Below are 25,720 nucleotides of genomic sequence, written 5' to 3'. Positions count from 1 at the left end.
AGTATGTCATTTTATCGATTCACGTCACCTTTAGATTAATAATGGTCCTTTCACTTTTTGCAGAAATCACTGTATTTTCGGCTCAGTGGACCCGTGACACTCGTTCCTGTTGTCATTTGTTGAGTGACCAATCAGATGGGTGGAGTGTGTTATAGAAATTGGCAGCAAGTATCCAATGGGTGAAGAAGGTAAGATGGATCCACTTTACTATACTATGGATGTGGAGGTGGAAATGATGCCCAGTGGGCCCCTCCCTGCAACCTGCCTTTGTTTGAACCTTCACCAAATCTAAAGAAGTACCTGAGATGAAAGCTGGCCTACTTTCTTGGGATTTGAGAAATGTGATTATTCACTGTTGTTCTTGGGGTCTCTTTATTGAACATCTGTTATGTATTAGTACAAACGTGATAGTTTTTTGTTTGTTTTTTTTGGGGGGGGAAGAGGGGTGACTATAGAAGATTCAGAGGAGGAAGAAAGAACTAAAAGAGATTCTTCAGCAAAAACTCAGCTGGATAGACTAGAAAAATTGCCATGTTGCTTTTTCCCACCTTTTCTTCTTTTGAAGATAATTCTATAAATGTGAACAAGGTGGCTTACATCCCATGGTCAGGAGGCTGAGCCTTTTAGACCTTGAAAGACAGAACATAAGATCATAAGCCAAAAGGCTGATTTCAACTGCCAGGCCTAGCTTTTCCATTCACTTTCCATGTGCCCTTAGGTTAATGAGCTCTTTTTCGGGCCACAGGGTGGTTGGACCTAGGGTCTTTAACAGTTTTTAAGTTTTAGGATTCTATGAATCCAATTATCTCCTCTATTTTTTCAGTGGTAACTGAAGCTATTTTTGTAAGACATACTAATATCCAGGTAGAAATTTAATAATTAATTCTACCAGCATGATTCCCTACATTTTAGGGGTCTAGACCCATCTATCCATATGTCTATGGCTCATCTTCATGTAGATGTCCACCAAGTGCCTTAAATGCAGAGGCCAAATATAAGTCACGCTTTTCTTCTCTAAACCTTCACTTTGTCCTATGTGTCACATTTCAGGGTAGCATCACAATTAACCCAGATCAGAAACATGGGAAGGGTACCATATGCCTCTCAATCCCTTACCTCCAACAGCAGTTTATTCCTATTGCTTCTTACTGGTGCTATTCTGATTATCTCTGAAATATATATATATATATATATTTTATTTTATATATAAAATATATATATATATATATATATATATATATATAATTTATTTATTTATTTATTTATTTATTTATTTATTTATTTTTCTCTTTATCCCCACTGCCATCATCCAAACATGATCCTGTTTCTCCAGGATTACAGTTGTTGCCACCTGACAGGTCATTTTGCCTCTGGGGTTACTTCAACTCCAGCATGTTGTATCTTTCATACAAATCCTAAACAATGTCCCTACATCTGGATACTATTTTATTTTCCTGCTTAATCATTTCAATATCAGAGATATGGATTCCTTAATAAACTTCTTCCATGACAAGGCCACTGTTTTGCTGTCTAGATTCATCTCTTGGCCGTTCTCTCTGTACACCCAGCCCTTACTATACGCGTCTACTGTACGATCTACTATAGGGTACAACTGTATTTACACAAAGTCCCATAATTTCTCTTTCCTTACAAGCTAACTCTCACTCACTTTATATCTTGGCTTGCACCTCGCTATCTCTAAGGAATTCTCTCTGATCCCTGTAGACTGAGTAATAGGTGTCTCCTAGGCAACACTTTAGTAGTCCAAGATTACACCATTTACTATGACTTCAACATTGGGCTGTAATTATCTATTTAATTGTCTATCTTCCCAGCTATACCTGGAGATTCTCGAGGGCAGGACTTACTTGGGGACTGCTGTGTTCCTAGTTGCAACCACTGTATCTGGCCTCAAGTAGGTTCTCAATAAATATTAATCAAACATATGAATAGGAACTTAAGTACATTTTGAATAGAAGATGAGGAAGGGCAGCTGATGTTACCAGAGAAAAGTCAGAATAATGGCAGCTAACAGGTATTGATTGCTTAGTACACATCGGGCAGATAAGATCTTTAAAGGCATCACCCCCCATAATCCTTGCAAAAACCTAATGTGGTAGGTACTATAAATATCCAAGATTTTCTAAATGATAAAAATGAGTCTTAGAGAAGATAAGCAGCTTGTGTATGACCATATTGCCATAATTTTTATCCTTGGAAATTTTTATCCTTGAGATGCGTGACTTTAGCTAGAGCGTATGTATTTTACCACTCCCTTATTTTCTCTTATCCGTGAATGAATCTGCTCTGTAAGGACAAAAAAAAATTTCCTCCACGTGAGGCAGGACTCTTTTCTCACAGTCCACACAAGCTTTTGTTACATAGATGGTCATCCACTGTGACTAGACCTGTAAATCTTTGGTGATTTTCCGGGTGTTCGTATACTCATATTTTAATGCGAGTCTGTCTGAGGACAAAATTCCAATTTGGGGAGGCCCCCCAAATCTTTCTCCCCTGCTCTGATTGATGTTTATTGTGGGAATAAACCAATGAATGAAAACTCTCTTCAAGGAGCAGAGTGGCCCTTCCCTGTGAAGGCACCAGTATGATCTGCTGTGTATGACTGGCTCCCCTCAAATTAGCATATTTTGCACTCATTTGCTCCAAAGCCTGGCTCAGCAGACAAGATGCATCCCTCCTGTAGAAATGTCTGGAATGATGATCATCTCATTTCTGACAAGCCAAATGGGTCTCTTGGTTTCACTGGCCCTGTGAATTATTCAATAGAACATGCAACTGACATTTCCTATTTTTCTACATAATAGGGACAATTAGAATGAGGTATCAATGAAGCAGAGTCAGAAGTTAAATAGAAAGTACTTGAATTTAATTTCTCTTTTAGGAAATCTGCTACTTGTCTTTGTTTTGTTTTGTTTTTTTCTATTTAGAAATTAAGAATAGCCTAGTTTGAAAAGTTCTGCATAGCCTCTTTCTAAGGAGAGGAAGGTAAACTATTCTAATGTTCATAAAACCCTTGACAAAAAAAACCACAGCATGGTGTAGACAGAATGGCCACTTGATCTTTCAGGCTAAGATTCTTGTTTACAGAAAGGATTTTATTTTATTTTATTTTATTTTATTTTATTTTATTTTATTTTATTTTATTTACTTTACTTTACTTCACTTTACTTTACTTTACTTTATTTACCTAGAAGAAAGGAAAGACTTGTTCATGATTATACTATAAGGTTTTGGAAGAACAAAACAAAATTAGCCAACAACTTAGGCTGAGGACTCAGATTCTTGGTCCATGATCAGTTCACAATGCCAGCATTTCTTGAAGGTATGTTTTTTGAAGGCAGAGATGAAAGGGCACTTCCCTTTTCCTGGAGGAGCTTCCAATCAAGTTGCTCTGTATAAAGTGCTCAAAATCCAAGTAGGAAGAAAAAAGAGTGAGATGGGGGTAGAGAGAAAGACTTGTAACAAATGGTGGTGACAGGGTTCGGGCTTATAGGATCAGCTCTTAGGCTGACCTCCAGGGAGATCCACTTGAGCCTCATTCCTGGCACACATTTTACTTAGGTGTCTCCTCAGAGCAAGGGAGGAATGACCTAGGTTAGCTACAGGATAGTGCTTCTCAGCCCTGCTACCTTGCTGGGCTTGTATAGTAGGGCACTGGGGCAGATAGGAATGCCTTGAAGTGAAAAGTCTTTGCCCTTCTGTTCATGAAAAGCTTACATGCATTGAGATTCTCCTGAATGATAATCAGCAGGGGCCAGTGGTCACAGGTCACCCAATTATCTTTCATTTGCATAAAAATCAATCCCAAAAAGCCGCTTGGGGGGGGGGGCAGCTCACCTGTGTTGAAGTATCCACCAGGCCCTGCTTTGTCCCTGACAGTCTGAAATGTTGGCAGCCTGCCTTCTAACCCCCTGTGCCTGCTGGGTCTGTCTGTGAATGCACATTTCCTATTTTGGGATGTAGGCCATTGTGGAGAAAGAGGCCAAGTATCTGTCTATAGCTGGTGTCACCTGAATAAAAAACAGACAGTCCACTTGCTGACTTCTTTGCCGATCTTCAGTCTGTGCGATGTGACTGTCAGTACCACAATCAACCAAGAATTACAGGAAGCTCTTGTGTGCTGGGCAACTTCAACCAAAGTTGTGGTTCTTTGATCTTGCTTTATTTAACTAACGGTGAACAAAATGCAGAGACTACTCCTGATAATAACAGTAAGAGCTGATATTTAATGAGTGGGCCCACGTGCGGCCACTGTGCTACGTGCTTTACATTCACGATCTTGTTGGATATCACCAGAACTTTGAGTGGTATGTGCAGTCATCACAATTCTTTTGTAGATGAGGACCTTGAGGTCCAGAGAGGTTAACATGAACTTGCCAAGGGACATCTGATTAACAGTGGGTAGAGCTAGGGTCTCTTCTCCTGAGCACTGACTCTTCCAGTTCTTTTGCAGCCTTCATGAACTTGGAGGGCAATTGCGTTACAATTCTTTGGGTATGGCCATGTCCTCAATCTCCACTTGGTTATAAAGGAGACTCAGGCTTCTGGCTAATGCATTAGTATGCAGCTGAATGTATGCGCTCTGTGAGAGGTAACACATTGGGAGAGGCAAAGAGAACCCTGAATATGTTAACTTATCAGCCATCTCTTGAGAACTGTTCTTGTTGTAGCCATTGGACTAGGTACTGGAAATAAAACAATGGGACAAGTGCATGTGCATCGGGGGATACAACAATGAAACTAAAGTCATGCTTCGAAGAACCTCCCTTCTTGTGATGGAGCCAAGCTGGCAGACAAATAACCATGGTGCATAGCTCCTTCTAGACAGGTCCAGGGTCGCACAAGATGCACAGAGGGGCTGTGGAAATAGTAGAAAAAAGAGGAAATCGGGAAGCTCCAGTAGAGAGGTGACCTTTAGACGTGAAGCCTGAGTAAGAGTTTACCAGGAAAAGATCAGGAAGAATTTTGCAGTATAGAAGTTCTGTAGAGACAGAGAGCAGTACAGCAGTTCTTGAGCCAGTGTTTGTCATGATGAGGTGGGCTATTTTTGTCTTTATTATCCTTAACTAGATAAGACTGTTAAATAGATGAAGATGGTTTGAAATTCAAAAGGTGATAAAAGGTCTACAGACAATTAAGTCTCCTTCAATGCCTGTCCTTTCCTGGAGGCAGCTGCTACTTTTGGATTCATATGTGACTGTCCAGAGATTTTCTGGACAGTTAGAACCACACATATCCACATAGTCATTCATCTGTACCTATGACTACCTATCTGTACGTATCTGTACACTCTCCTCATCTGTACCTATAGATCGTATCTAGCTATAGACACTGTTATGCACACTGTTCCAGAAAAAGAAAACTTTATGAAGTTTTTCTCCTTGTTTGCTTTACGTGCTCTCCTTTGATTTTAAACTTTTTAAAATTAAGAAAAATAACAAACCTGCAGAAAGTTGCAAAAATAATACAATGAATTCTTAGGAACCCTTCATCTAGAATCACTGATTTTTGAAAATCATTTTGTCACGTTGCATGCAATGATTGTATGGATTTAATCCCTAATGAAGATACAGCTTGGATGTCAGTTACCTGCGTGAGCTTCCTCTCCCCAGCACTTACTTCCTGAGACAACCCAGGTATACCTGAAATCTAGAACATGTTCCACTTCGTGTCAGTTGCTCTGAGATGCCCTAAGCAGCAAATCCAGGTCCAGGATGGAGACATCAGGAAGGGCCATTCTTTGGGCCAATGGTTATCTACCTTGTGGTCATCTTCGGGAAGGGGTTTTGCCCTCTCTGGTCAAGTGCTCACTCAGCAAGAAGTGAGTGTCTCAGACAGGTGAGCATACTCTCTGCACTTACTTTTCTGGGCCCATTGGTCCAGGGCAGGAACACACAGTCCAGTTAAAATCTAATCACTTCATTTCCGACAACCGGCCGTGTAGATAGCGTGACTCTCCTTTTCTGCTTGTCAACTCCAGAGAGGCAAACCTCAGAGCCTGGTGTAGAATTCCCTCCTTTTCAAGATCAAAGCTCCTGACTGCTCAAGTTATCTGTGTACTTCCTCCGTGCATTTCATGGCCAGGGACAGTTTGTATTCTATGTGAGAGGGACTTTGAATAATGTGACAGGCAGGAAGTAACCCAAGGAGAGGGTGTGATATGGCTTTGTAGTCAAGTGCTCAGGGTCTAGGAGTATTGTTTTCAGGTATTCATCCATCCATTCATTCATTCATTCATTCACTCATCAAATAATTACTGAAAGCCTCCGTGGCACTCTTTCATGTTTTGTGTCAAGACGTGTACGTGCTCTTTGCAGACTGTGTGATGGTGATGTGTGGGGTGGCAGCCATACAGACATCTCTCGGCTGAAGAACAGGTGAAACTGAGAGTGCAGGGGTAGCATCTTTGAAGGAATGACTTCCTAGCCATCTATCCATTCCTTCATGCAGTAAACACATATTTACTGACTGCTTGCTCCATCCTGATTCCACACGTGCACCTGTGAATATGCCTATGTCGGTCCTATTTTTGTGGAACTCACATGCCAGTGAGGGCATGTCTCCTGCACTCCCTCTAGTCTACCTGTTCCTTATGTTGGTTCCATTAGGAAGGTTCAGCTGCTCCCACTGTTTCAGGACAAAAATCAGGCCATTGCCTGTCAGCCCTCCCTGGCTTCATGTGATTCCTAAGCCACAGAATCACCATTTCCTCCGGAGGCTACTAACCCAAATTACCCTGTGCCCTGTGGGGGACTCAAGCTCAAGGAAGTTTGAAAGAGCAGAGAAGGAAAGGTAACAAGCCATACTGAAATCTGCCACCAATTAATTGTGTCTGCTGAGGATCTAGAAGGCTGCAGCCTGACACCTGCCAGATGCCTCTATTTGGAAGCTTTAGAAAAATTGTGGAGAGGCCAGTGAGTTCATCTTTTCGAGAGGCTCTGAATTTTAGAATCTAAGCACCATTCCAAATGCTGTTAGGTTGCCACAGCAACAGTTCTTATACACTTTTTTTTAAGAAAATGAATTAAAAAAAAATTTGGCCACACACTTGCAAGGGCAAGTGAGAAGGTGCCTCTCTAAATGAATGTCTGGTAAGTTTCCTGAAGTACTATGTTTCTGTCCATAACAAATACTATTTTGGACCTCTCAACACTTCCAGTTTCACTTAGAATTTCCACTTGAAAAATGGACCCGGGAGGATTGTTATTCATTGCCCCTAACCCGTTTACGTCAGGCTTTGGGCAAAGAAAGAAAAAGCCTTTATCGCTTATGTAGTTTCACTCTTGTCAAGGGTTGGAGCAGAACCCGCAATGGCAGCGAGCAGCCTGTGCTCACACGGGAACGGCCTGGGCGGGGGGCGGGGGGGGGGGGCGGGCGGGGCTGGCGCTTGGGCTCCTGGGAGCACGTCCAGCTCGGTGCCCGCCTCCCCAGTGCTTCTTCCCCTCCAAGCTGCTGCAGGGTTTCTCTTAAACAACTACAGGGCGCTCCGCTTGTAAGACTGACAAGATCCATCCTCCACTCCCTCTCATCTTCTGAAGCTCCCATGTCATCCCGCATTTACTCTGCATCCGCATCTTACTGCCAGTAGTCTTGGAACTCACTGTGATGCTTCCCTTCAGATTCCCTTGCACGAGTTTTCCTTCTCTGTCCCCATTTCTCTGGATATGCAGAGAGGAATCTCCTCCAGATGGAGTGCCCTGACCCCGTGAGATAGAGCTTGCCACTTCTTTCCCCCTAGTCCTTTGGTTTCTTGGGGGGTCTCAACATGCCTTCTATGGGCCCTAGGCAGTTGACGTTCACCTTCAAGAGCTCCTTTTGCCATAAAAATAATATATTTTATGATTGTTTTCGTATAAAGATGAATATAATCTTCTACCCTAGAAGGCCAATTTTTCTTCTGATATTCAAAGAAGCTGTGTGAGGATGTGGAGAAAAAGGAACCCTGTGCACTGTTGGTAGGAATGCAAACTGGTGCAGCCACTATGGAAAACAGTATGGAAGATCCTCAAAAAAACAAACAAAAAAACTAACGAAAAATAGAACTACCGTATGATCCAGTAATTCCACCTCTGCGTATTTACCCACAGGGGCCAAAAAAAAACTAAGTCAAAAAGATATATAAACCCCCATATTCGTTGGAGAGTTATTTCCAGTAGCCAAGACATAGAAGCAACCCAAGTGCCCATAGACAGATGAATGGATAAAGACAATGTGGTGCGCGCGCGCGCACACACACACACACACACACACACACACAGACTGGAATATTATTCAACAATAAAAGAGAAGGAAATGTTGCCATTTACAGCAACGTGGATGGACCTTGAGGGCAGTATGCTAAGAGAAATATGTCAGATAGAGAAAGACAAATACTGTATGATCTCACTTATATGTAGAATCTAAAAAAAGTAAATAAATAAAACTGAATTCATAGGTACAGAGAACAGGTTCGTGGTTGCCAGAGGCTGGGGGTGGGGAGTGGGCAAAATAGGTGAGGGTGATCAAAAGGTACAAAGTTCCGATTATAAAATAAATAAGTCCTGGGGATATAATGTATAGCATGGTGACAATATTTAATAATACTGTATTGGATATTTGAAAGTTGCTAAGAAAGTAGATCCTAAAAGTTTTCATCACAAGAAAAAAAAAAAGAACTATAGCTATATGTAGTGACAGATGTTAACCAGATCTATTGTGGTGATCATTTTGCAATATATACAAATATCAAATCACCATATTGTACACCTGAAACTATATAATGGTATATGTCTATTATATCTCAATTCAAAAAAAACAAAAAGACAAAAAAAAACATTCCTGTGAGCCCCTAAAGTATTATGGGCCCCCGGCACTGTGCCTGATGGAGATGTCCATGGCATTCCTTTGTGATGACCTTATTGCCATTTATTTGTCTACACGTCTGCAGGATCTTTGAGGATAGAAGTTGCCTGCTTCATGCTGTGTCTTCTGTCACAGTGCAGGGGGTATATGTGCACACTTGGTGAATGGGCCTTCATAGGAATGAGACATAGTCTGATCCACTGCTGAGGGTTTTGGCTGGCACTCCCAGATAAGGCAGTGCTTACTGCTCCAAGTCCATTTTCAGAAGGGACAACCTCCTCCCTTCCCACTACCTGTACAGCCCTTCCTTCTCCGTCACCCGCTTTGATCCCTGCACTTGGATATTTTCCATCTCATTCTCTGGAAGAATAAACTGAATAAACTGAATCAACCTGAGAGAGGTTAAGCAGTCTAGAAAACAGTTGTCTCCTGTTCAGAGTCACACATAGTATATGGAGCCATGATTGATTGATTTAAAGACAGAGAGAGAGAGAGAGAGAGAGAGAGAGAGAGAGACAGTGCAAGCAGGGGAGGGGCACAGAGAGAGAGAGAGAGAGAGAGAGAGAGAGAGAGAGAAAGAAAGAAAGGAAGAAAGAGAGAAAGAGAAGCCCAAACAGGCTCTGCACTATGACTACAGAGCTCAATGTGGGGCTCGAACCCATGGACTGTGAGATCATGACCTGAGCCAGATCAAGAGTCAGACACCCAATGGACTGAGCCACCCAGGCAACCCCCGTGGAGCCAGGATTCTAAGTCCCTTTTCTCTTCTAAGACTCCTGCCAGTGCTCTATGGCACCACAGATCTACCGCTCCAAATCGCCAACCCTTCATTTTCCATACCAAGATCTGTAAGAAACAGTAGATCTCAGTGTAGGCAGAACTGCTTCTAAACTCCACACTGCCATATGCTCCCCTATTTTGCCTTCACCAGAGGACTGGTGTCCCCAGCCAGCAGGCGTGCTTTTGGGAGAGAACCTGCAGCTCTCCACCCCTTTAGGACTTGCCTCAGTTGCAGCTCCAGCCAAGGTCATGGCCCCTCCTGGGGGAAGCCAACATCTGATGTCTGGATCAACAGGGCTTTGGCCCTCTCGGCTGTACCTGAGATCATTTGGAAGGGCCATCCTCACCCAGAGCACTGCACAGGGTTATCTGAGCCTGTTGTCGGCCTCCAGCATATCTCACTTTCTCTCTCTGTCTGCTCCTGCTTCCTTTCCCTCACACATGCATCATTCTCAAGGGCACCCCGTAATAAACATCCGCATGGGAAACTCCATCTCAGAGTTGTCTTCCCAGAGAACCCAACCTGCCACAAAACTCTATTGTGCAACAAGCCTCCTTGTGTCTGCATGAATACACCAGATTCATTTGTACCTTCATTGTTTTCATTGAATGTGTATTCATTGGATGCTTTGCACTGTGCTAAGTACCAAGATACTGTGAGGAGCAAGACAAGACACGACCTCTGGTCGCATGGAGCTTAAATCACTTCTACTCTGAAGACAGATTTTAATCCTGTTTAATCCGTGCTTCTCCCAGAAGCTGGCTGCCCCTGCACTTAGGTGGGGGCCGGGGAGGGGGTTGGGCAAGAGAGGTTTCCCATTGAGTCCTGCTGATTGCTTTGCAAAATAAATGCTGCTTCCAAGCGTGTATGAACAGCTTTCTCCTGATCCATGAGAAGACTCCTTCGCTCCCTTCTTTGCCCAGAGTGAGGCCAGAGTGAGGTCTAGGTTAGGAGGGGCAAGAGCTGGAGCAGGAGAACTGAGGGTGCAGTGACTGCCCAGAGTGACAGGGAAGACAGAGGTGCAGATGACCAGGCCTGCAGGAAGCAAGGTCAGGGTCAGAAGTTTAACTGAGAAGATGAGGTGGAGGGGATACAGGTAGAGGTTTAATCAGCAGCCAAGTAGGGGCAGGGATTGGAGAGTGACTGCCGTTGCCCGCAGTCCTTCCCGAAAAACACGTCATGACATCTGTCTTAATCAGAATAAAACACAGACCCTGTGCTGACAGTGCCATCTAGACATGATCACTCCCCACACCTCTGCCCTTGCCTGGCTCCCTCAGCCATACTGGACATTGCTCTTCCTTGAACAGACCCAGCCCTTTCTAGCCCCAGGGGCTTGGCATTCTGTGCTCCCTCCATCTGGGTCACCTCACATGCCTGGGGGCTTGTCATCATTCAGGGTTCAGCTTAAATGCCACCCCTGAGGCCATTCCTGACATCACAGCCTCACCTGCCACTCCCCACCCCCCTGCGCCCGGGTACCCAGGTATTCCACATTTCATCGTTCTGTCTAATCCTTCGCAACAGCTATCTCAATCTGTGAAGCCCATGTCTGTATTCTTTCATGGCTTCCGTGTTTTATTGTCCATTTCCTCAGTGGTAGTCTAAGTCCCTGAGGCTCAGAGATAAGGTCTGCCTTGCCCACCTTATATCTTCAACATCAAAAGCAATGCTGTTCCCATTAGTAGCAGCTCAGTAAACATTTCTTGAGCGAATGACTGAGCCAGTACCTACATTTCGAATGTTTCCCCGATGGGTCAACAGGAATATGCCAGAGCATGGGCTCCTCCATGCTGCTGAGTGGAGCAGAATTCTCAGACCTCTCTCTCTACCCCTCATTCTCATCCTCTCTCTCTGTCCCTCTCCCTCTCTCAGTTCCTCCTGGGCCATCAGTCAGATTTGAGTGGCATCAGTTCCTGGAGCTCTCCACTCTTGGGATGCCAATAGCTGCATAATGGCTTCTCTGCCTGTACATCTCCACATTAACACAGGCCTTTCCGGCCTGCTCCGGCTTGCCTGACCCATCTCCCATCAGGAAAGAACGTGCATCTGTAATACTCTGGAAAATTAAGGCTGACATGCAGTTTGGTACCCAAAGTGGTTTCACTGAAGCAAACGCGGAGAATAATAGCCATGCACTTAAATGCTTGAGCAGGTATCAATCAGAGAAACATTCCAATAATCCATGTTTATAAAGCTCGTTAGTACAAATTTTTGAAATAGCACTTACTCCACTTCATTCTTGACAAATGGTGTTTGTAGCCATTGTGATATTTTATTTCAATTATGTGCCGGAGTTGTAGGGAGAGGCTTTCTGACAATAGCAAGGCATAAGCCATTTTTAGTGTGCTTCTATCACTATTCCCGTTGCTAAACTCGACTGGACAGTTCATTAAGATGAAAAATTAACAGCACATGCTTTGGGGAGAATAATCATGGAACATGACAGCTTGCGGAGGCATCGGCACTTAGAAGCAAGACAAACGTGCTGGTCTTCGGTAGAAGTGGCGATTAGCCAATCCGTCAGAAGCCATGAGTTTACTGAGACCCTACTTGTGTGCTCAGCCCTGAGCTGAGGTGCTGGGGGAAAGAAAATGCAGGAAACATGGCCTTTGAACTCCAACAATATAACCATCTATTTGGAAAGGCTGGGGAGATTTCAGCTGTCAATCTGGGAGCCCCAGAGGGATATATATCAAACGCCTGACACTTTGGTGCTGAATATAAGTCCAGGAGTAATTCAGTGTGGACCTCAGAGATTTCTTAGACCTTGAAGAATAGCAAGATGTTCATTAGCAAACTATGAACTAAATATAGTAGCTGCTAATGGCTAAGAGTTTGCTTTTGAGTGGTGATGAGAATGTTCTAGAACAAGACAGTGGTAGATTGATGCACAACTTTGCAGATACACTAAATAAACAAACAAAACAAACAAACAAACAAATAAACAAACAAACAAAAAACCCACTGAACTGTGAACTTCCAAAGGATAGACTTGATGATATCTGAATTTTGTTTCAAGAAAACTGTTATTTTTCTAAAGTATTCTACAAATTCTACATAGCTAAATTATAGTAAATTTGTTACATGCTCAGAGAATTGAGTTTAGTTCAAATAGAAAAAAAGGGATGGGGCAGACTTACATCGACAGAAAGGAGGCATACACCCATTTTACAGACGAGGGCATGAAGAATAAGATCAGTTCATGTCTTGCCCATGAAGCCACAGACCTGGCAAGTAATGGGACTGGGACTTCGCCTCCAGCCTTTCTGGCTCCAGAGCTTGGATGCTTCCCACCCCACTTTGCTGGTACCCAGAAAAACAGATCCTGGAATGCAGTAATAACATGAAAGACAGCAAAGATCATGATTCGCCTCAGCAAAGCATCCTCACCATTTTCTCTCTCTCTCTCTCTCTCTGTCTCTCTGTCTCTCTCTCATCAGTTCTTACAGCATCCCTGTGAGGGATGAGCAGGTATGAGTGTGCCTACTGGAGGTGGAGGTGGGGTAGGTCTCAGGAGAAAAGGGGGATGGAGAGAACGGAGATCGAGTCGGTTTTCCCAGGCTGCATAAAGAGCTCTGCAGCCTCTTCCAGACATTCGAGGTGTTCCCGCCTCCACTTAGGTCTCTGTCTCTCCCTGGACTTGTGCGTGCATCCTTTTCCTCCAACGCAAGCGGAATGTCTGAGTGAAACCATAGAGATGTGGGATCCACGGACATTTAGAAACAAGGCTTGGAATTAGGTATCCTGTCCGTTAAGTATAGAAGTAAATGCTGTTTCTTTTCTCCTCTGTAGAAGGAGCAGATGCACTTTTCTATTGTAAAGCACGCGTCTAGATTAAAGCCACTTAAGTCATTATCTCCCCTGCAGTTCATAAGAGAGCTTCTGATGTCATTCTCAGCTTTCGAGTGTAAATACTGGGTCAAATTCCCATCCTGTTGGACAGGATGGAAATCTGACTCAACATTTGTAAATACTGCTGCATTTAATTCATTTTCACGGGGATATTTGCTTCCCCAGCAGACAGGGGAATCACAGCATCCTGGGAAACAGCCTGTGTCGGAATCAGGATGCATTAACCTAAGCAGTGAGATCAAAACAAAAGCTCTGTTTGCCGTCTCCCACCAGAGCCCAAATCCCGGCTGTCCCTGCTGGTTGGCTGCATTCAGGAAGCGTAAATAAAATTAGATCCTCGTGGGGTAAGGAGGAACTGGGGTTTACCAAACGGAAGGCTTAAGCAGCCAACATTCTCTTTTCCCATTTCATTGACTTTTCTTTTTAGCTCTTAAGAGGTGAAAGGAATAATAAAATAATAATAGTAATAATAATAACAATCATACTAATTAAAGGTTAATACTTCCTGAAATATATCCTTGCCTATTTCAGAGTATTTGCCTTTTTAACCCTCATTGAAGGTTGACTCAGAAGTAGGAATGGCCGGATTGTGGTCTTGTTTCAGCCTGCTGCTTGCCGGGAAGGAGACTGCTCTGTGTCTCTCTTGGCTCATAAGTCAACTGTGGGGTGATTATAATAATCACCCGATAATCAGTGTCTACTCTATAGGGATTTTGTGACAGCTGAAGGTGGTATTACCTCTAATGCACTTGCACCCATGCATGTCGCCTAGAAAGGCTCCCTAAACAGGACTCAGGCTGGTGGTGATAGCAATGCACCAGTCTATACCATTCCAGATATACAGGTGTTTCCAAATGTGGGGCTGTATAGGCAGAGGTTCTCAGCCATCGATGGAATCCAGGCGACAGGCAGGTACTTTTTTCCCAGTGTGTGTGCGCAGTCTTACGGTGGAGAGCTGGCTTCCTGTTGAACTGGCCTGAGTATCTGCTTGTCAAGGTGGCAGTCAGTCTCCCTGGGTTTGGTGGCCCTGCACGCTGGTTACCATGGGCAGGTGCTTGTCTCTGCAAAAGGGCACCAACCTGCAAAAATGCTCCACAGGCTACAGAGGCAGCACAGTATATGGGGCAGGAGTGGTGTCATGGAAACTGGGTTGGAATTTCAGTTCTGCCTCTAACTGTGCCCTGAGCGGAACAGCTACTCTCTCTTGCTAATGTTTTTATTATTGTTGTTTTCATGGAACTGGGAATAGTGACTATCTTGACTGTCTCATGGCTTGAGGAAGGTCTTGCATTTTTTTAAGTTGTGAAATTGCACTCATCCGCCTCCATCCCCAGTGCCATGTCGCCCAGCTAGGAGCACGGGCCGAAGACTCACCCTGCGTGCATCATTTCTGCTTCCTGTGAGCTGGTTCCGTGTGACTGAAGCCAGGTGATTTGACCCCAAGAAGCTTCAGTTTGCTCATCTGTTAAATGGGTATATTAGTTTGCTATTGGTATTGTAACAAACTACCATAAACTCGGTGGCTGAAAACAATACAATTTCATTATTTGAGAGTTTTGGAGATCAGAAGTTCAAAATGAGTCCTATGGGCTGAAACCAGGTTGTTGTCAGGGCTAGTTTCCTTCCGGAGGTCCTAGGGGAGAATCTTATTTCTTGTCTGTTTCAGAGTCTCAGGCCTCCTGCATCCCTTGGCTAATGGCTTCTTCCTCCATCTTCAAAGCTCACACGCCATCCTCTGCTTCCCTCACGGCTGCTTCTTTCTCTGTCCCTCCTGCCTCCCTCTTATAAGGATCTTGTGATTATCTGGAGCCCAGGCTCATCTGCCCACCTCAAGGCCCTCAAGGCCCTTAATTTGACCACATCTGCAGAGTCCTCTTTGCCAGACAAGTTGACCCGGGCATGTTGAGAATTAATATGTGGGCATCTATGGGGAAGGGATAGTATTCTTGCTCATAGGACTATTGCAAAAGTCAAATGAGATAATGCATCTAAAATACCTAGCCCAGTTCCCTAACTCAACAAATGTTTCTTCTCCTTAGAAGTACTGATACTGACCTATGCTCAAATACTTCTGGGAGATAACTGGGCATTACCACACCTCTAAGTGCCACAGCTCTGCTCTCTGGCAGGAGCAGGTCCCTCTTTGGCAGTGGCTGGAGGCTTCCTCTTAGCCTGGAAGCTGGTCTGTGCAGATAATTTTGTGTGTATTACACGCCCTCCAGCAGGGCTAGCTCCCCAAGGTGAGCATCCTTTCTAAGCCTGAGCTTTCTTATTTGAAAACTGAGGTCAGGGTGAAGGGCTTGACTCTTGGGTTCTTACTTCCATTGAGAATCTATGAACTACAAAAAGAAAGAAAGAAAGAGAGAGAGAGAGGGAGAGAGGGAGAAAGAAAGAAAAAGAAAGAAAGAAAGAAAGAAAGAAAGAAAGAAAGAAAGAAAGAAAGAAAGAAAGAAAGAAAGAAAGAAAAGAAAGAAAGGAAAGAAAGAAGGAAAGAGAGAGAGGGAGGGAGGGAGGGAAGAAGGAAGGAAGGAAGGAAGGAAGGAAGGAAGGAAGGAAGGAAGGAAGGAAGGAAGGAAGGAAGTGAAAGAAAATCTATCAGCTACAATAATTGATCACATGTGAATCCAAAAAATGTGCAAGTTGGTGTTAAGGTATATTTACTGGCTTCTCAGAGAAAACTGCCCATTGCAAAACAGCAGCAGTGGAAATGATGGCCCTCTCCAGCCATCCAGGAGCCTCTGTACGAGGGTTCCTAACTGTGGGTGCTTCTGGCTCAGGCTGGACTATACAATGACGTATCTGGGAGGCTGGCACTGGGCACTTTCTGTAATGAGTGGCAAGTGAAGATTTGAGCTCTGGCTTCCAAGATGAAGGCGGGGCCGAATTCTTCTCTGTAAGTGCCATTGTTCATGGATCAAGGACTGAAGAGGGGAAACGTGGAAAGAGGAAAAAGCCTACTGTGTGTCAGACATGGCTTCCTATCATTTAATTCTACCACTTTGCCTTGTGCACCGAGCATTTTATCTCCATTTTTCAAATGAGAAAACAGGCTGAGAAAGACTGAATAATTTGCCTGATGCCTCACAGCTGGTAAGTGGCACGAGAAGAGGGAAATTGAATTAATACTTCAAATCTAAAACGGAGCTTCTTGGCTGAAACAGCAGGGCCCTGCAGCCGCCAGAGTGATAGGGTCTGCTCTCCCTGTGACGGTGCACGTTGCAGGCCATTCAGTCACCCCCATGAGCACCACCCCCCCCCCCACTCACCCTAATGGACAGAAAGCTAAGGCCACAGAATATTGTGTTTCAGCATTTTCTCTTTCACCCGTAACGTTTGCAAAAAGCATCTCTGTCTGCCCAGTCATCTTCTTTTCAGCCCTGTCTTCCCATCTCAAATTCAATCTTTTCCTAGTTATTTCAGGCAGAGAGTTGAGTGATGGATGTTGGCAAACAGAGTGAGACTTTAGTATTCCCATGATCCCTCTTGCTTTCAGAGTTAACCTCCCTCTGGGCGCCGGACCCTGCCTGTGGTGCTGCCTTCACCTCTGATGCTTCTGGAGCTGTTCTGGGGGTCTGTTTTGAATCATTTTAGAAATGGCAAGAGTATGTCTGGGAAGAATATTGAAGCTCATCAGATTTATCCAGAGACAAGATGGGTGTGAGAAGATTGCCACCAAACAGGGGTTTGTGGCTCTAATGAGTTGGCTCTGTAGTTCTTTTGTAACTCAGAAGCTTCTCCATAAGGACTTTTGGATGGATGGTTTCAAATGTTTGCACAGAATCAATCTCTTTAATGGCAAGCAACAGTTCCTATGGAGGGGGAACAGAGACACCTTCCCAGCAGGTGTAGTATTAGATGCAGTGCCACCAAGAGTCCTGAGCAGAAGGGAAGCCAAGCCTTGATTCAAGTACATATCACATTTCTAACCTGCTGCAAGCCACAGTGGAAGTCAAGAGGCTCCAGGACTGGAGAAACAAAACAAAACAAAACAAAACAAAACAGAACAAAACACCATAGAATTTTTCTTCTCTCTGAGAAAGGCTGTACCCATCAGACTGTCCACCTTAAAGTCAAATTGCTAAAAGTTAAACCTCTAAGATATGATGGTCAGGGGGTGTCACTAGTTTGACCTTGAGTGAGTTACCTTTCCAACCTTCAGTTTCTTCATCTCTAACCCCATAGAGCCGTGTGCTGATTAACTAAATAAAGCATGCAAAGTGTTTGGCACAGTGCTGAGCATGGAATAAGCACCCAGGAGTTGTGAGCCACCGCATCACAGGCTGCTACTAATCAGCTGTGTCCTTCTGGAGGCGAAGCTTCCACTGCAGACTGAATTGAGGTTGATTTTGGAGCTGTCCACTCCCAAATGGAAACTATGCTCCCCCTCAGGGAACATTTTTTCCATTCTTGGGGTAGGATTTTCAGCCTAAGCCGTACTCTCATGATTGCAGCCTGAATGCTCACTAACATCTCAGAACATTAGAGCATATGACTTATTCTTTTATCCCCCATCAATAAAATGAGGGTAATAATAACCCTTACCTTTGTCAGCTGATGTGTAAAATGAGCTAATGTTGGTGAAGGCCCTTTGTAAATTACAAAGTGTGATAAAGTATGAATTATTATTGTGATTGCTCTATTCCAGGCAATTCATAAACAATGCAGAAAATTAAGGATGCATACTACTGACATTCAAAAAGCATTTATGCCTTTTTAAGTATATAGCTATAAACCATCAGCAGATGGGTTTGACAATACAGTCTTCAATCTGATTTAAATATTAGTAACCACCCACTGAGCGTGACTTTCTAGCAGGGACAACGCAGCAGATGCCAACAGGCAGTGGGGCATAATGGTTAGTGGAGACAGCCCTGGTTCCACCCAGTGCATACCAGGAAGTGATGTACTTGGTGACTTTGCTCTGAGTTACCAAAGGTCTTCTGAACCTCACTTCACTTCCCTCTCTTTAAAATAGAGGCAGTAATACCCACCTCACTGAGTTGTGGTGAAGGGTAAGTAAGGTGATGATCACAAAGCCCTGGATGTGTCACCTAGCGCAGGGGACCTGGAGCCTCCTCATTGCAGCCCCCTTGCCCCTCTGATTGACAGATGTTCTCTCTTTTCCTTAAGTCCCTAACTGAAATGCTAATCAGGGTTCTAGCCCTTGTCCTCAGTTGGGCTCCCAGCAGCCTCACTGAGGTCACTGCCACCTCAGCTCAGCATCCCACCTCCCAGCAGCTAACTGGTCCTGCTCACCTTCAGGCTCCCAAGATCAGTTCCGGCATGGCCAGGTCTTGGCAGATTCAATGCCTTCTGTTGATAAATCTGTATTGTGGGTGGTGGGGTGGGGGGGTGGATGGAGTGGAAGGCAACCTGTTAAAGGCAGTGTAAGCGGCCTGAACTCCTGGTCATGTCCGTCCAATGGTGAGGGGCCTACCTGGAGTCCAAGGACCTGATGTTACCAGCCAACTCTATTTGGACAGTCCAGTTACAGTCAAGTCCACATTGTTTCACTGACAACCAAACAAATATAAAATTGACCTTAACACTATTAAGTTCTGGGGGCCAAGCTGTTCACGCCGGTAATAGTAATAGGTAGTATTTATTGAGCACTTACTATATGCCACACACAGTGTCCAGCACATCACAAGAATTACTTATTTACCTACTTATTTCTAGAGAGCACAAGTGGGGGAGGGGCAGAGAAAGAGGGAGAATCCCAAGCAGGCTCTGTGTGGAGCCCTATGCAGAGCTCAAACTCATTAACCGCAACATTATGACCTGAGCTCAAATCAAGGGACAGATGCTTAACCAACTGAGCCATTCAGCGCCCTAAGAATTATCTTATTTAATCTTCACAACAAGGCAAGGAGAGATGTGCTATACCAGTACCCCCATTTTTCTTATGAAGCCATGAGACGAGGAAGAGTGGAGGTCAGCTTTAATTCCAGTGCTCTTGAAGGTGGCAGTGGGGACACTGCATGGGACAAATGCCCTGGAAGAAGGGTGGCAAAGACGAACTGAGAAATCATCCAGTCCACTGGATGACTGCACTCTGCCCTTCCCCACCTGTGTTAGTGTCCTGGGGCTGCCATAGTAACAAAGTATCACAAGCGGGGTGGCTTAAACAACAGAAATTTATCGGATCACAGTCCTGGCGGCCAGAAGTCCAAAATCAAGGTGTTGGGCAGAGTTGACTTCTGAGGGCTGTGAGAGAGACTCTCTGTCATAGATTCCTCCTAGCTTCTGGTATCCTCAGGCATTCCTTGGCTTATAAATGGTATCCCCCACCCCGTGTTCAAATTTCCCCTGTTTATAAGAACACCAACGATACTCGATTAGAGTCCACCTGAATGACTTCATTTTAACTTCATCATTTGCAAAAAACCATCTTTTTAAATAAGGTCACCTTCACAGCTGCTGGGGTTGGATTTGGACATCTTTTTGGGAGGCATCATTTGACCACAATTCCATCCAAGCTCTGCTTCTGCTGTGCTCAATATCATGCCACCTGCTGGAGATAAGGTGATGAACGGAACTTACATGATCCCCATTGTCATGGAGCACTGATGATGCAGTCCTGGAGAATTTCTATCACTAGACCCTCTCGGTACTGCTGCTAAACCTCTTATCAGCAATTCCAAATGGCTCATCGAAGGGGACAAGTGAATGTAGCTTCGTCACTCTGAGAAAACCTAAAGACAGCATAATTGGAGACAAAAATTAATATTTGTTTAACTTTATTTGCATGCGCACATCTCCAATTCATCCACTGCTTTGTGCGGTGACATGTGATTTCTTGAAGTCTGTAAGTGTTTTGTTGGACATGTCCCCCTAGTTTACTGGTAGGTGTCATCATAGGCCTCCCAGACCAAGTGCTGCAAACATTTGGTAGTTTTATGGTAGTGGGATGTACCACTTCTTAGATGGAAGAATGATTAGCCTTTGTTCTGTTTAATTAAGCCTCACTTAATGGGCAAACGTTTTCTTTAACAAGCTTGCTGTCACCTCTTCAGTTATTTAAGGCAGTTCACTTCACATCAGGGGGGAAAAAAGAGAGAAAGGAAAAAAAATTCTCATTTGCTCAAACTCGATTGGTCTAAGGAAAAATGTGGCTGTCTGGAAGGTGCCTAATTGCCTCTGTGATGGTGCACTTCTTCTCTATTTAGTCCTAGGCTTCTTATTGAAACGCTAATCAGGGTTAGGTCTCACCTCTTGATGAATGATTCTGTAAAAACTTGATATGCCTCAGCTTAGCTAGGAACGTCTTCGTGCAAGTGTAATGCCACTCCGACTGAATGGGGAGATAACTAATGCCCTTAATTTTGTAAAGATGGCTGTGATTTGGTACATACAGTGCAGATCAGGGGAAATCAGAATGAAATTAATTTCCTTCTTTGCAGAGGCACCACCTTGGTTATATCATGAGCCACTTTGCCTTGGCTGCTTTTGCTGGGGATTTAAAGAAGGCTTGGCACATGTACTTGGGCATATTTCTTATAGCCAGGGTCAAGTTTAGGTTATCTCATTTCATCTGACACCAGAACTTGACTTAAGTTTTGTCTGATTTTGTTTCATTTGTCAAGTAGGAATAATTGTCCCTATGTCATAAGACTGTAAACAGTATCGTTCTAGATCAAAGGCTCACGTTATAGGAGCGTAGTGAGTATTTTTTCCTTTCTCTCTATTCCCTGCCCCTCCCCACCCCCCACCAACCCTTGAAGATGCAACACAGGGTGTTGTTTTGGATGTCCGCCCCCACCCCAGCCAGCAGTCAGGCACCTATTCTAAATCTGAGTCGTAGGCTGCTTCTAAGTTCTAAGGTTTGACACTTCCTGATGGAAAATGAATAATGGAAGCATATACCCATTTAGTTTAACTGCAGGACCCCACAATTCTGGACATGTGGCTATTTCTGCATGACTTTCCAACTTTGCATGCTGCAGGACAGGTATAAATGCAAGCACTGGCCAAAGCACAAATGTTAGTATTATAATTGCTGTTGGTCATTAGTGTATGTGTGGTTTACCATCTGCCTACATTTCCTGCCCCACCCTTTCCCCTTTCTTGAGCAGCATTTGTGCTTTTACAGCCCCAGATTCCTATCATTATCTGAACACAGACTCTCATTTCACGTCTTAGATATTGGCTCCTGTTGTTCCCACTGCCTAGATTGCTTTTCCTACCCTTAAACATCTCATCCATTCCTATATATCACTTCAAGACTTCATTCAGGTTTATCAGGTAGATCCTTGCTGAGCAACCACATCATTGTACCGTTGTACCCTGGTTTATGGTACATCTCCGCTCAGCTCTCTCACAACCAACGCCCCCATCAAAGCACGTTTCATGACATGTTTACCATTTTCTGGGCTGCCTTGCAGCCTGCCACCACCACCATTACACTCTCGGGGACTTGAGGACCATGGCAGCATCTCTTTGTTGACTGTCTCTGCTTAGCTCGGCTCCAGGTTCTCAGTGCATGCTCTGGGCATGTTTTATGCACGTATCTTTATCAATTTTTTGTGTGTATGTGAACAAACATCGATGAGTGCTGCATTCTTGAAAGTTGCCTGCTAATCAGGCATGGTGTGTGCTCCTGATATAAATGATCCTGACTCTAAGACTTGGGTATTGGTTGTTTTCTGAGAACTAAAGTCAACTCAGAGGATGAAAGAGAACATTATTCCTAATTCCTCAATCAATTATCACTGTAGATAATCCTTTCATCCTTGGGCCTTTTACATTGTAGGTTACCTGTCAATATCCAAGGGTCTATTCTATCTTCTCTAGGGAAATCCAAGATCCTTCCTTGGTTTTCTCTGACCTCGGTTACACAGATGTTAAAGGTCCCAAACTGTCAACATTTCCCCAGATGTGATCTCTTCTGCCCAGTGGTGCTGCTTCCCTGAGGACTAGGCAACAGCATTATGAGTTTGCAAAGAAGATGCTTGGAGACAAAATGATTCTGGGATTTAGATAAAAATAACTTGAGGCTTGGAGATTGACTTGCCTAGTCCAGTTTTTTCTTTTCTTTCTTTTTTTTTTTTTTTTTAATAGATGAGTTTCCACTTTGTCAGACAAACATACAGGACTTCAGTCAAATGTGAAAGTCAGATAAAAAACAAATTAATCGTTTTAATATCCAGTTAAATATGAAAGATAAAAAAACAAATAATCATTTTAAATCTGTCCCTCCAAATTGCATGGGATGTACTTTTTCTCAGAATAAATGCTTTTTTTTAAATTCAAATTTCATTGGGTATCCTGTATTTTTATTTGCTAGATCTGACACCCCTAGTTCCCCCAAAAGTAAATGACACGGCCATTATGATCTAATAGGCTTGACGTCATGGGAGTGGTAGGGTTTGAAACACACAGACTTTCTGAGTCTCAAATGAGTATTCAGTTCTAAGTCATACGATTAGGAATGGAAATTTTTCTACTTTAGCACAAAGTGCTTTTTGCAAGCTTGTGATGATTATTCCTAGAAATGCATCTCATCTCAGCAAAGCAAGAGTTGGTTTAACACAGGATACAACTCAAGAGAAATGAGCCGTATTAAGACAGCTTTAAGAGAACTTGTAATAATTTTGTCACTTTGGCACACCGGAAGCCTGGCTGCAAATCCCAGGTGAGTTCCCATTAAGGCTACGTCCTCTCTTTAAAAATGCAGAATTTTTTTGTTGTATAGGATATTGAGAAAAATGACAAAGGGATTGTTTTGAGGAGAACCAAGCCACACAATGGAATAAAGGCATACAATTTAAAGTATCCATTTAGCTAGCATACATCATTTCCACTTATCTTCAATATAAAATTTCAATTCCCCATGCTTATTAAAGAGAAATGATATAAAATTCTTTGGCCAGTTATGAGTGAAAGAATTGCCACTATTCTGCTATAATCTGAATCCCTCCTTTTTCTCATGATTTTCTTTTCTAAGATGGCTACACCGGAAAAAAAAAAATCACAAGTTTATTACACTTTGCGTAAAAAAAAATGTATCTTTATATGCTCACATTTCGATCTCCGTGCCAGGTTTATGATTTGTAATTATTAGAAGACTTTGCTTCAACAAAATATGTCAACAAAATATCCTTTTGTTTTTTTCGTTATGACTTGAGGAACATTTTTTCTGGCTTATCATTTGGGTACCATTGGTATTTCAGTCTGAATTTTCCCAAAGTGATACCTCCATCCCCTCCTCATGTCAAAAAACCTATGTTCTGCTTACTTTATGCTAGCATCACTTTTCCTGATTTGAAAAGTCATTAGGTGGGTGATGGGTATTGACGACGGCACCTGGTGGGATGAGCACAAGGTGTTGTATGGAAACCAGTTTGACAATGAATTTCATATTTAAAAAAACAAAGATAATGCTGCTATAAAAAACTAAAATAATATAAAAACAGGGAGGGGGCAAAACAGAAGAGACTAATAAATATGGAGAACAAACTCCATATTTGGAGTTTGGGATATGGGAGGGGTGGTGGGAGGTGGGATGGGCTAAATGGGTACGGGGCACTAAGGAATCTACTGAAATCATTGTTGCACTATGTGCTAACTAATTTGGATGTAAATTTAAAAAAATAAAAAATAAAACAAGTTAAAATAAAAAATAAATAAATAAAAAACAAAAAAAGAAAAGTCATTTCCTTTTTTGCGTGTGAAAAATAGTCACCTGGACACATCCATGTGTGCCACTTAAACTTTTGTTCCTCAGCAGCAAGACCTTGATGTTTACCCAAACACTGAGGGTCGGGCATCTGTTGGAGCCCATGTGCACACTAGTAAAATACTGACATAAGAAAAGGATATAAATTATGTATCAACCAAAGGCTGGCTCAGTTCACTCTGAACAGGACAAAGCAGGATTCAGCAGCACCTTACAAAGACTCAGCCCTAAAGTCTGTTGGAATATCTCAGCTGCAGAGTGAGGAAGCGAAGGGAGGCGAGGTGTCAGCATGTGTGAGTGTCCTGGGGGGTGGGTAGCTTGAACAACTCTACTGCAGTAGAAACTACTAAGACCCCAGAGTCCTTAATCTGGGCTGGTACATAGAGGGTCCTTGTGGGGGAAGAGTGCAGTCAGTGCCAGAGATACACAGATATAGGCAGGAGGCAGCATCCTTTACTGTCTCCTCTGTCCAGGTACAAGCAGTAGGTAAAAATGCCAGAGGCAGGGCAGACCCCAGGGAGAAAAACCTGGCACGGCCTCAGCAATGCAGCTGGGCTTCTCAGCACAACAGTCGTGGGGAGGACGAGACAGGGAGTTTCCTATGAAATGAGGCATAAGCCTGGCTTCAGGGGAGGGCTGAGGAGGAGGCCGTGGAGCCTTCCTCCCATTTCTACCAGGCAGAATTCTACCCATTTTCTATCCAGATCTAGGTCCTTGCTTCATGAAGTGGCCATGCCATTCTGAATATATCTTGACCTCTCCTGATGTTTATATTTATAGTGATTTTAAGGAGCTGATTTGATCTGGAGCTGTTAGTTATTTTCTGAGTGTGTACATTTGTCAAATCAGCGAGCTTTCAAGTTCTGAATCCCCCCACGACCTCTACCTTGTGAGTTCTGGGTGGACTTGGTTAGAATGCTGGACTTGAGATCTGAACATGTGTAGGTGTGGAAAAGATGGAGGAGTGGAACTAAGACCTTGGAGGTGCAGAGGGCCCATGCCTGGGACACCCAGTGCCATGATTAGATTAAGAACCAGAAACAGGCTATGAACCACGAGACCCAGATATATTTCTGTGACCTCGTGGGCAGACATCCTTGAGATGCAAGAGTGGGTATTTCCATCACAGATGTCTCACCAGGAAGGCAGTAATTCCTTGATGGCATAGTTAATGACACAGAGCAATAGTTTGTTGTTCCTTATTGATCTGCTCCTTGGTTGATTGAGTCAAATGTGATCTAAAAGGACTTTTCCTTGGGGTTCCTGGTGTCTCAGTCAGTTAAGTGTCATCTGACTCTTGATTTCTGCTCAGGTCACGACGTTATGGTTTGTGAGATCAAGCCCTCATCAGGCACTGTGCTGACAGTGTGGAACCTGCTCGGAATTCTCTCTCTCCTTCTTTCTCTGCCCCACCTCTGCTTGTGCGCGCGCGCTCTCTCTCTCTCTCTCAAAATAAATGAACTTTAAAAGGGCTTTCTCTTACCGAGTGATTCTAGAGAGCCTTTTCTGCCTTACCAATGGTACCATGGATTGCAAATCTGCCC

At 43.6% G+C, this 25,720-nt stretch overlaps 1 protein-coding gene across 3 annotated transcripts in view; it reads left to right on the top strand.

Moving 5' to 3' along the window:
* The window catches only part of CDH11 (cadherin 11), a 152,949-nt gene that overhangs the window by 63,350 nt on the left and 63,879 nt on the right, over positions 1–25,720 (top strand). For 2 of the 3 annotated variants that reach the window (XM_058708284.1, XM_058708286.1), the window contains one exon: positions 64–188. The gene's annotated coding sequence lies outside the window, so the exon portion shown is untranslated. Of the gene's footprint in view, positions 1–63; positions 189–22,931; positions 23,133–25,720 lie in introns of those variants that run through there. The other variant, XM_058708287.1, reaches the window with a different exon arrangement.

This window comes from Neofelis nebulosa, chromosome 17 (genome assembly GCF_028018385.1).
Source record: "Neofelis nebulosa isolate mNeoNeb1 chromosome 17, mNeoNeb1.pri, whole genome shotgun sequence".
Lineage (NCBI taxonomy): Eukaryota > Metazoa > Chordata > Mammalia > Carnivora > Felidae > Neofelis > Neofelis nebulosa.
Note: the sequence above shows the minus strand (reverse complement) of the source record. Positions and strands in the feature narration are given on the sequence as shown.